We start from the raw sequence: 13,121 nt of genomic DNA on the forward strand, positions 1-13,121 counted from the left end.
CTCCCAGTGAAAGTGCAGAGGGTAAGTGGAAGCCGCAATTCTAGACAGATTTTTATTGCCCACAGACTAGGAGATTCCCATGCAGAGGAGCCCCACAGGTTACTAGTGCGGCTGTTTTGGCCAGAAACCCGGTGTGGCGGTTCTCTGTACAATATACACAGGTCCAGGCACTGTTTTAGCTGGTGATTGGAGCTCCGGGAAGACAGAGTCACCCATTCAACTGATAGAAAAGGGGACTGAAACAGGGAGCCAGGCCAGGAGATTTCTAGGCAAAAAAGCACTATGAATAGCAGCGCGGCTGTTTCAGCTGGCACAGTGGGTCGCCACATAGGAAATCACACAGATCCTGGCACCTTTTCAAAAGGGGCCTGACTGGTAGAAGGAAAATTAAGAAACAGAAAGAAATAACTTCATCATCAACAAATTGGATGTCCACTCAGAGACCCAATCTGAAAGCCAACAACTACAAAGACGACAGGTGGATAAATACACAAAGATGGCAAGAAACCAGTGCAAAAAGGATGAAAAAACCCCAAAGCAGAACACCTTTCCTCCTACAAGGGATCACAACTCCTCACCAGCAATGGAACAAGACTGGATGGAGAATGAGTGTGATGAAGTGACAGAATCAGGCTTCAGAAGGTGGGTAATAAGAAACTTCTGTGAACTAAATGAACATGTTCTAACCCAATGCAAAGAAACTAAAAACCTTGAAAAAGAATTTGATGAAATGCTAACGAGAATGGACAACTTAGAGAGGAATATAAGCGCATTGATGGAGCTGAAAAGCAACACGAGAACTTCACGGAGCATACACAAGTTTCAACAGCTGAATTTACCAAGTAGAAGGAAGGATATCAGAGATCGAAGATCAACTCAATGAAATAAAATGAGAAGGCAAGATCAGAGAAAAAAGGGTGAAAAGAAATGAACAAAGTCTACAAGAAATATGGGACTATGTGAAAAGACCTAATCTATGTTTGGTAGGTGTACCTGAATATGACGGAGAGAATGAATCCAAGCTAGAAAATACTCTTCAGGATATAATCCAGGAAAAATTCCCCAACCTAGCAAGGCAGGCCAATATTCAAGTCCAGGAAATACAGAGAACACCACAAAGATATACCTCAAGAAGAGCAGCCCCAAGGCACATACTCATCAGATTCACCAGGGTTGAAATGAAGGAGAAAATGCTAAGGGCAGCCAGAGAGAAAGGTCGGGTTACCCACAAAGGGAAGCCCATCAGACTCACAGCAGCTCTCTCAACAGAAACCCTACAAGCCAGAAGAGAGTGGGGGCCAATATTCAACAACCTTAAAGAAAAGAATTTTCAACCCAGAATTTCATATCCAGCCAAACTAAGCTTCATAAGTGAAGGAAAAATAAAATCCTTTGCAAACAAGCAAGTACCCAGAGATTTCATCACCATGAGGCCTGCTTTACAAGAGCTCCTGAAAGAGGCATAAAAAGGAACATAAACATAAACATAAAAAGGAACAAACAGTACTAGCTACTTCAAAAACATACCAAATAGTAAAGAGCATCAACACATTGAAGAAACTGCATCAACTAACGGGCAAAACAGCCAGCTAGCATCAAAATGGCAGGATCAAATTCACACATAATATTAACCCTAAATGTAAATGGGCTAAATGCTCCAATCAAAAGACACAGATTGGCAAATTGGATAAAAAACAAAAACTCATTGGTGTGCTGTATCCAGGAAACCTATCTCACATACAAGAATACACAAAGACTCAAAATAAAGGGATGGAGGAAAATTGACCCACCAAATAGCAAAAAAAAAAAAAAAAAAAAAAGCAGGAGTTGCAATTCTCATCTCAGATAAAATAGACTTTGAACCAACAAAGATCAAAAGAGACAAAGAAGGACATTACATAATGGTAAAAGGATCAATGCAACAAGAAGAGCTAACGATCCTAAATATATACGCACCCAATACAGGAGCACTCAGATACATAAAGCAAGTTCTTGATGACTTACAAAGAGACTTAGACTCCCACACTATAATAGTGGGAGACTTTAACACCCCATTGTCAATATTAGACAGATCAATGAGACAGACAGAAAATTAACAAGGATATTCAGGACTTGAACTCAGACCTGGACCAAGCAAACCTAATAGACATTTACAGAACTCTCCCCCCCAAATCCACAGAATATACACTTCTCAGCACCATATCACACCTACTCTAAAATTGACCAGATAATTGTAAGTAAATCACTCCTAAGCAAATGCAAAATAATGGAAATCATAACAAACAGTCTCTCAGACCATAGTGCAATCAAGTTAGAACTCAGAATTCAGAAACTAACTCAGAACCACACAGCTTCATGGAAACTGAACAAACTGCTTTTTGAATGTTGACTGGATAAACAATGAAATGAAGGCAGAAATAAAGATGTTCTTCGAAACCAATGAGAATGAAGACACAACATGCCAGAATCTCTGGGATACATTTAAAGCAGTCTCCAGAGGAAAATATATAGCAATAAGTGCCCACATGAGAAGCAAGGAGAGATCTAAAATTGACACCCTATCATCAAAACTGAAAGATCTAGAGGAGCAAGACCAAAAATCTCAAAACCTACAGAAGACAAGAAATAACTAAGATCAGAGCAGAACTGAAGGAGATATAGAAACAAAAAAACCTTCAAAAAATCAATAAATCCAGGAGCTTGTTTTTTGAAAAGATTAACAAAATTGACCACTAGCCAGATTAATAAAAAGAAAAGAGAGAATAACCAAATAGATGCAATAAAAAATGATAAAGGGGATATCACTACAGATTCCACAGAAATACAAACCATCATCAGTATTATTACAAACAACTCTATGCACATAAACTAGTAAACCTGGAAGAAATGGATAAATTCCTGGACACTTGCCTCCTCCCCAGCCTAAACCAGGAAGCCAAAAACCTGAATAGACCAATAACAAGGTCTGGAGTTGAGGCAGCAATTAAGAGCCTACCACACACAAAAAAGCCCAGGTCCAGTTGGATTCACAGCTGAATTCTACCAGACATACAAAGAGCAGCTGGTACCATTCCTTCTGAAACTATTCCAAACAATCCAAAAAGAGGGAATCCTTCCCAAATCATTTTATGAGACCAGCATAATCTTGATACCAAAACCCGGCATAGACTCATCAAGAAAAGAAAACTTCAGGCCAATATCCAGGATGAACATAGATGCAAAAATCTTCAATAAAATACTGGCAAGCTGATTGCAACATCACATCAAAAAGCTTATCCACCATGATCAAGTAGGCTTCATCCTGGGGATGCAAGGCTGGTTCAACATACACAAGTCTATAAACATAATTCACCCCATAAACAGAACCAAAGACGAAATCCACATGATTATCTCAATTGATGCAGAGAAGGCCTTTGACAAAATTCAGCAGCCCTTTATGCTAAAAGCCGTCAATAAACTCGGTATTGATGGAAGGTATCTCAAAATAATAAAAGCTATTTACGACAAACCAACAGCCAGTATCATACTGAATGGGCAAAAACTGGAAGCATTCCCTCGGAAATCTGGCATTAGACAAGGATGCCCTCTCTCACCACTCCTAGTCAATATGGTATTGGAAGTTCTAGCCAGAGCAATCAGGCAAGAAAAAGAAATAAAGGGTATTCAAATAGGAAAGGAGGAAGTCAAATTGTCTCTATTTGCAGATGACATGATTATATATCTAGAAGAACCCATCGTCTCTGCCCCAAATCTCCTGAAACTGATAAGGAACTTCAGCAAAGTCTCAGGATACAAAATCTATGTGAAAAAATCACAAGCATTCCTATACACCAATAACAGACTTAAAGAGACCCACATCAAGAACGAACTGCCATTCACAATTCCTACAAAGAGAATAAAATACCTGGGAATACAAGTGACAAAGTATGTGACGACCTCTTCAAGGAGAACTACAAACCACTGCTCAAGGAAATAAGAGAGGACACAAACAGATGGAGAAACAGTCCATGTTCATGGTTAGGAAGAATCAATATAGTGAAAATGGCTATACTACCCAAAGTAATTACAGATTAAATGCTATCCCCATCAAACTACCAATGACCTTCTTCACAGAACTGGAAAAAAAAACACCTTAAATTTCATATGGAACCAAAAGAAAGCCCGCATAGCCAAGTGAATTCGAAGCAAAACAAAAAAAACACAACAGGAAGCATCACAGTACCGGACTTCAAACTATACTATAGGTCTACAGTAATCAAAACAGCATGGTATTGGTACCAAAACAGAGATATTGACCAATGGAACAGAACAGAGGCCTTGGAGGCAACACCACACATGTACAACCATCCGATCTTTGACAAACCTGACAAAAACAAGAAATGAGGAAAGGAGTCCCTGTTTAATAAATGGTGTTGGGAAAACTGGCTAGCCGTGTGCAGAAAGCAGAAACTGGACCCCTTCCTGACACCTTACACTAAAATATACTCCAGAGGGATTAAAGACTTAAACATAAGACCTAACCCCATAAAAACCCTAGAAGAAAACCTAGGCCAAACCATTCAGGACATAGGTGTAGGCAAGGACTTCATGAACAAAACACCTAAAGCATTGGCAACAAAAGCCAAAATAGACATATGTGACCTAATCAAACTCCATAGCTTCTGCGCAGCAAAAGAAACAGTCATTAGAGTGAATCAGCAACCAACAAAATGGGAAAAAATGTTTGCAATCTACCCAGCTGACAAAGGGCTGATATCCAGAATCTACAAAGAACTCAAACAGATTTACAAGAAAAAAAAAAAAAAAAAAAAACAAGCCCATTCAAAAGTGGGTGAAGGACGTGAACAGACACTTTACAAAAGAAGACATACATGAGGCCAACAAACATATGAAAAAATGCTTACCATCACTGGTCATTAGAGAAATGCAAATCAAAACTACATTGAGATATCACCTCACAACAGTTAGAATGGTGATCATTAAAAAATCTGGAGACAACAGATGCTGGAGAGGATGTGGAGAAAAAGGAACACTTTTACACTGGTGGTGGGAGTGTAAATTACTTCAACCATTGTGGAAGACAGTGTGGCGATTCCTCAAGGCGTTAGAAATAGAAATTCCATTTGACCCAGCAATCCCATTACTGGGTATATATCCAAAGGACTATAAATCATTCTACTATAAGGACACATGCACACGAATGTTCATTGCAGCACTGTTTTCAATAGCAAAGACCTGGAACCAACCCAAATGCCCATCGATGATAGACTGGACACGGAAAATGTGGCATATATACACCATGGAATACTATGCAGCCATCAAAAACGATGAGTTTGTGTCCTTTGTAGGGACATGGATGAAACTGGAGAACATAATTCTCAGCAAACTGACACAAGAACAGAAAATCAAACACTGCATGTTCTCACTCATAGGTGGGTGTTGAACAATGAGAACACATGGACACAGGGAGGGGAGCCTCACACACTGGGGTCTGTCTGGGGGAAATAGGGGAGGGACAGTAGGGGTGGGGAGTTGGAGAGAGATAGCACAGGGAGAAATGCCAGATATAGGTGAAGGGGAGGAAGGCAGCAAATCACACTGCAATGTGTGTACCTATGCAACAATCTTGCATGTTCTTCACATTTGCCCCAAAACTTAAAATGCAATAATAAAGGCATTATGCCCCTTTCACTCCTAAAATTGTTTATTAATGTTATATGGGAATTCATCGACTATTATTTTAAAATAAACTTTATGTTTCGAAAAGTTTTAGTTTTATAGAAAAATCATGACGATAATATGGAGTTCCCATATATCCCACACAGTTTCCCCACTGTTGATATCTTACATTAGAATGGAACATTTGTTATAACTTATAAAACTATATTGATACATTATTCACTAAAGTTCATACTTTATTTAAATCTCATTTATTATTACCTAATATTTTTTTTCCATTTGAGGATCCAATTCAAGATAGCACATTACATTTAGTCACCATATCTCCTTGACCTCCACTTATTTATGACAGCTTCTTATACTTACCTTGTTTTTGATGGCCTCAGTAGCTTTGAGAATTATTGGTCAGGTATTTTGTAGAATGTCTCTGAATTAGGAGATATTAGGTAAAGTTTTTCTTCTGATTAGAGTAGTGTTATGTGTTCTAGAAAGGAAGACCATAAAGGTAAAATGCCATTTGCATCAAATAATATCAAGGGTATTTACTATCAACCTAATTTATCACTGATAATGAGGATGATAATGAACACCTGGCCAAGGCAGTGTTAGGTTTCTGTACTCTAATATTATGTCACCCCTCCCCCCACTTTCCATATTTTACTCTTTGAAAGGAAGTTTCTAAATGCAGATTCTCACTTAAGAAAAGTTATAGCCTATTTTTTTTTAAAGTGGAATAGAACATAAATTATTTGGAATTTTACATATTGTTTCCTCTCCTCATTTATTTCATTTATTTATATCAGTATGAACTCATAGATACTGATTTTATTCCTTGCTATATAATGAACACTACTGTATTTTACTATTTAAAGTTTTCCAGTTTTAACCATTGGAAGCTTTTTCAGCTGGTTCTTGCATTCACTTGAGATACCCCAATCATTTTGGAATATTTTTTATCACTTTGTTACTTCCTTATACTACAACGTGCTTTCAGTTCATGTATTTCTTGACCCAGTCCTAGAATCATCCATTTTTCTAAGGACTCCTGTTTACTTTAATTAAGGAATGGTTTTAGAAAGCAAGATCTGGGCCGGGCATGGTGGCTCACACCTGTAATGCTAGCACTTTGGGAGGCCAAGACAGGCAGACTACCTGAGGTCAGGAGTTCAAGACCAGCCTGGCCAACATAATGAAACCCTGTCTCTACTAAAACAAACAAACAAACAAACAAAACTTAGCCAGGTATGGTGGTGCATGCCTGTAATCCCAGCTACTTGGGAGGTTGAGACAGGAGAATCACTTGAACCTGGGAGGTGGAGGTTGCAGTGAGCTGAGATTATGTCACTACTCTAGCCTCAAGATTCCATCCCAAGATTCCATCTCAAAAGCATAATAAATAGAAAAAAAAGAAATCAAGATCTGGACACTAGGTATGTTTATCACTTCTTGGTTGTTGTTTTTAGGTCCACCTAGCTGGCAGAGCAAGAAAAATATGAATGTATACTAACCCATGTATATACATATATCAATACAGATTTTTAGGTATCACCATCTGTGATATATATATTAAGCTAAACATGAGTTCATACTGATATCTCCAACTCTACTTTATTACCATATGGACCATTCTAGCCTTTTTTAATCTGTGAACTCTCACTCCAATAGTAAATAATTTGGTTCTCAGCATATGCCATTCATTTATTTAGTTATTTCCAGTATACTTGCACAGAGGTATTAAAATTGTTAACCAGCTTTTCCATGGAAAACAACTTCCACTCATTTTCAAAGTTACTTAGGGCATTAGTTGTTGTGAGGCTAATACATTTGAAATACAATAAGATTGTTTTGTCACATCCTGCATTCTTTCTTGGTATCTCCTAGACCTCATAAATAATTTCCAACATTTGTGTACATAAAGGTTGACTCTGTTCTATAAAGCTTAATAAGTTTTGATAAATGTGTAGTGTCATGTGTTGATCATTACAGTATCATGCAGAATAATTTCACTACCTTGAAAAATTACCCAAGCTTTACCTATACAACACTTTTCCACGCCTTCCCTGAACTAGCAACCGCTGTTCTTTTTACTGTCTCTATAATTTTGCCTTTCCCAGTATGTCATACAATTGGAATCATCCAGTTAATATCCCTTTTCAGCTGGTTTCTTTCATGTAGCAATATTCATTTAAGATTCATATATGTCTATTTATGGCTTGATGGCTCATCTCTTTTTATTATTGTGTAACATTACATTATATGTTATATATATTTCCCTGTTCTCTCTTGTATTATTTATGTTCTTCCTCTTTCCATGTGTTTCCTACTAATTTGGAAGTTATACATTCTGTTTCTGATAGTGTTATCAAGGACATCAACTACCTCTAAGTTTCCTCCCAAAAATAAAATATACAACAATAATCTTTCTCTCTTCTTATATGTTATTCTTTAGTACTTTTATCTCTACCTTATTTAATATCTACATATTCGTATCTATTATTTTTCAGATTATTATTTTATATAGGGAATACTTATTTAGATATGTTTATGTATGAAGTTTCTTCTTATATGTCTTCCTTATAAAAAGCTTACACACAGCAAAAGGAATAATCAGCAGAGTAAACGGGCAACACACAGAGTGAGAGAAAGTATTCACAAACTATGCATCCAACAAAGAAATAGTATCCAGAATCTACAAGGAACTCAAATCAACAAGAAAAAATTAAAATAAATCACATTAAAAAGTGGGCAAAGGACACTTTCTGCCTTTCTAAAGTATACATTTTAACAATTTTATTTTTAGCAAGAAATTATTGGTGATAAACCCTTGCAGTCTTATACTGGGATTCTATGTAATTCTTCCACTTGGCTGATAATTTAAATGAGTCTAGAATGATATATTAATATTCATTTATCATTGTCAGCCCCATTACCTTAGTTTTTTTGAAGTCTGTTCAAATTTCACCTTATCAGTGAGACCTTCCCTAACTACTTTATTTAAACAGCATGTTTCCACCACATCCCACAGTGTTTTCCATCTCCTAAACTAGCACTTATTACCATCAGCATCTTTTGGATTTCTTGATTATTTATTGTCTATCTTTTCCCACCAGCGTGTAATATTCATGTAGAACTGTACATTGTTTTGTTCACTCCTACATTCCTAAAAACCAAGAACAATGCTGGGCACATAGTAGGAAATCTATACACAGTTACTGAATGAACAACTGAGTTCTGTTTGTGCTATTGAGAAGTCTACTGTCAGGCCAGCTTTCATTCTTCTTCTTTCTGGTTGCTTTTTAAATCTCTGTCTTTGGTGTTTTGCATTTTAATATATAGCTTTCCTACAGCTCTTTACTTTCCTATAACTTTCCTTTATTTCTTTCTCTTTTTTCAGGACTTTTTGTGACTCCTGAATATGAACATACCTATCTTATTGAATTCTGGAAATATCTCATTAATATTTCTTCTAAATATCATTTTTCTCCATTCTCTTTTTCATTTCTTCTTAAACTCCTATATGATGTATACTGTGTCTAATAATTCAGTTCTTGGTGTCTCTTAATGCCTTTTATTTTTGAGATGGAGTTTCGCTCTTGTTGCCCAGGCTGGAGTGCAATGATGCCTTCTTGGGTTCAAGCGATTCTCCTGCCTCAGCCTCCCAAGTAGCTGGGATTATAGGCATGCACTACCATGCCCAGCTAATTTTGTATTTTTAGTAGAGATGGTGTTTATCCATGTTGGCCAGGCTGGTCTTGAATTCCTGACCTCAGGTGATCCACCTGCCTCAGCTTCCTGAAGTGCTGGGATTACAGGCATGAGCCACCATACTTAGTCACTTAATGCCTTTTTTATACGTTCTATTAATTTATCACTGTAATGAATTTTGGCAATTGAATATAATGTTTTTCATTCCCTAAATTCTCTAATCTGTTGCTCACACAATCTATCTTTATTTGTACTCTGATCATTGTACTTTTTTATTTAAGAAATTTAATTTATTTAGTTTTAAAATGTCCCTCTTTTACATAGTGATATCTTTTTAATTACATTTTTATTTATATTTTCTTAATTCTTTAAAACATAATTTTTTGGAGTTTCTATAATATTGTTCTTGAGAGTCTGATTCTGCTGTTTGTTATATCACATTACTCTTCACCACGATGGATGATTATCTTATTTGTTATATAATTTTTCATTCTAACCTCATATCTAGTAGGTGGTAGTTTTTGTGTGTGATAACCCTTTGTTAAAAGAATTGAGAGTGTGTATCCAGAGTGGTTTTGTTTGTGTGTCTTGCAAGTGTCCTACAGGTATCATGGGGCACAGGTTGTACTAATATTCCAACTTAGGAATTCTTGTGTCATGTATATGGTATATATTTTGACCTCCAAACCACGTGTGTAGACTCATGTTCTCAAACTCAAAGACCAACAAGCTTCCTTGTTCTCTTCTTTTGATATTGAGGGATTTTCCCTATTTCACACTTTTACCAAGGCTATGACCTTTGATATTTACAATCTGAGCCTCCTAAACTTTTTACATCATGTTGTACTTAGAAAATTATAACATTTCTAAGGCATACTAAGATAAGTCCCACTACATTCTGGTTAAGAAGCTCTGTTCTCAGTTCATACAGAGGTCTCTGTTCTAACTGATTACTTTACAAATAAACAAACCCTGGTTTGATGTCACGTGATGCCATTAAAGCCTTCAAACTCTATTGATATTGTAATGAGCATTCCTTCTCCCCACCCTCACCATCCCAAGGTGGCTGCAGTGTTACTTATATGCTTAGAATTCTTATTATCAATTCATTTTGTTGTTGGCATTGTTATTGTTGTTCCTTGGTCCTTTCTGTTTTCTTTAAACTCAACCATGTATGTAAAAGAAGAATTTATTTGGCATTTCCATGTATTTGCAATGGGAAAGTTTGGGGCTAATCTTATTTAAAATTGATGCTATAATAAAGTATTCCTTCTTCTTCAACCTGTTCTAATCTTGTCCTATCAATATCACTCCATTATAACTGCTTTTACAAAGTGTAACAATTGGGTAGATAGGTTATGCTTCAGTAGCAAACAATTCTGAAATTTTAGGGCTTGCCTACAAAAAACATGTATATATATTTTTTTGCACATTATATGTTGGTTACATTATAGCTGAGATTCTGCATCGTGTCCTCTTCATGCCAAGAATTAAGCTAAGGGAAACACCTCTCTGGAATACTGTTATTCTTATGGTAGAAGAAAAGGAGGCAGTATATGCTTTTGCTCACATCCATAATGTGAGAATATTTAATTCCCCATGCCATAGGGAGGAGACATAGAAAGTACTGTAATGAAAAACAGCTAGTATTTTGACCAACTTAATATCCCACTGTCTAAAACACTGGATTATAAATGACCCTATTGTTAGTTCCCATAGATATATGTTAGACCTCCTTTTTCTCAATTTATCACCACTATTTGATACAGAGCATGGCTCCCTATGTCTTAAAGCAGTCTTAAAGCATGACTTTGCTCAGGACCTACTTTTCTGATTTTACTCTAGTAAGCAAAGTATATATGATACATGATATAACTTGTAGGCTCTAACACTTTAAAGATGACCACACTTGAAAATTCTTTCATATTAAATAAAACATAGACTTATCTTCATCATTCTAAAAATAAACATACTCAAGTGTCTCTTTTAATGTTTGATCAATGAATTGAAAATAAGCATGCTGTCATGTTAATATCATTCTCACTAATGCCTAACTTTTTAAAGATGCATTTATTTTAGAGACTAACTTTTACGATGGGAACTCAAACTTTTCAAAGTGCTTAGCCCTAGGTTAAAAGTGGTAGGAATCATCTCAATCCATCTGATTTATCCTTTTAATCTAATAACAGGCCTTATATTAACAGCATATTTGGAACCATCACTTAAAATGCTTGTTTGCTTCTGCTTTTCCAGTAAGCATAAGCTCAAGGTGAGATAAACCATTTTGTAACTGTAGATTAGATATGGTATTTGTCCCCAGCAAATTTCATCTTGAAGTTTGACCCCCAGTGTGGTGCTTTGAAAAAGTCAAATAGATACAGCTTTGAAAAAGTCAAAAGCGCCAGGTGCCAAGTCTGTTCCACAGACTCTGGCCAAGTGATGGATGAATGGAGTTTTCAGACATAGTTATTTTTGCTTGTGAGTGTGGCTAAGGGACCACATGGCTTAGCCTGCCTACAAGAAAATGAAGCCCCAATAAGCTGGAGACACTGGCATTTATTTAGTACAGATTTAATGACAAAGGCCTAGAGCAAACATTTGTGGGAAATTAACATTGTTGACTCCTGGGTAGAAAGCAGTCCTACATGCAGATGATCAAAGTTTGGTTTCCAGAGAAATAGGTAAACAAACCTATCCAGATAAACTCTTTTCGCACTCCCTTGTTGTCTGCCCTCTGTCATTAGCTCAAGGTAAGAGGATTAGGCTGCCTTCAGCCATAACGCTTTCCCGAAGCTTTTACAAAACCTCCCGGCCTTCCATGAGGGTTTGTGTCTTTCCTATAATTTTTCTCTCCACCCTGACCAATCTCCTAAAACTAGGTATACAACATAGTTCTTTCAAAATGCATTTGTGTAAAATCATGCATTCAGGGTTTACAAGATTTATAGAATAGTATAATTTGGTATAATTTAATCACATTATTACACATTGTCTTGGTCCATTTTATGTTGTTATAAAGGAATACTTGGGGCTGGGTAACAAATAAAGAGGTTTATTTAGCTCTCAGTTCTATAGGTTGTACAAAAAGCATGGTGCCCACATCTGCTTGGCTTCTGGTAAGAGCCTTTATGCTGTATAAAACATGGCAGAAAAGGTCAAAGGAGAAGCAGGCACATGTGAAGAGGACCCAAACCCAAAAGTGTCCTGGCTTTATAACGACTCACTCTCAAGGGAACTAGTCCTTTCCCATAAGAACCAATCTTGTCTTGTGAGAGCAAAAACTCGGTTACTACCAAGAGAATGGCACCAAACCATTTACATGGGATTCACCTACACTACCCTAATACCTCCCACTTATCACTGCTTTTTAACAGCACCACACTGGGGGTCAAACTTCAAGATGAAATTTGCTGGGGACAAATACCATAGCATAACATTAATTTTTTAAATGATGTTTTGTTAAATGAATATTGATTGCTGAAGATTCTGACATCTCAGAGAACTTCTCTGGAATATCAACAACCATATACTGGTTGATATTTTAAGGCTAAAAACATTACTTCTCAGAAATATATGGGATAGATAGCCTTGAAATCAGATTATCACCATTACCAATTAGAACAAGTTTTATTCTCTTTCTTCTCTGTGTTCCATGTCCCCAGAATAAAGGAGTTGAATTAGATGATCTCCAAAGCCTTTTCTAGAAGCTTCTGCTTTTACTTGCTATAAATGTCCAA

The sequence above is a fragment of the Callithrix jacchus genome, chromosome X, assembly GCF_049354715.1.
Source record: "Callithrix jacchus isolate 240 chromosome X, calJac240_pri, whole genome shotgun sequence".
Lineage (NCBI taxonomy): Eukaryota > Metazoa > Chordata > Mammalia > Primates > Cebidae > Callithrix > Callithrix jacchus.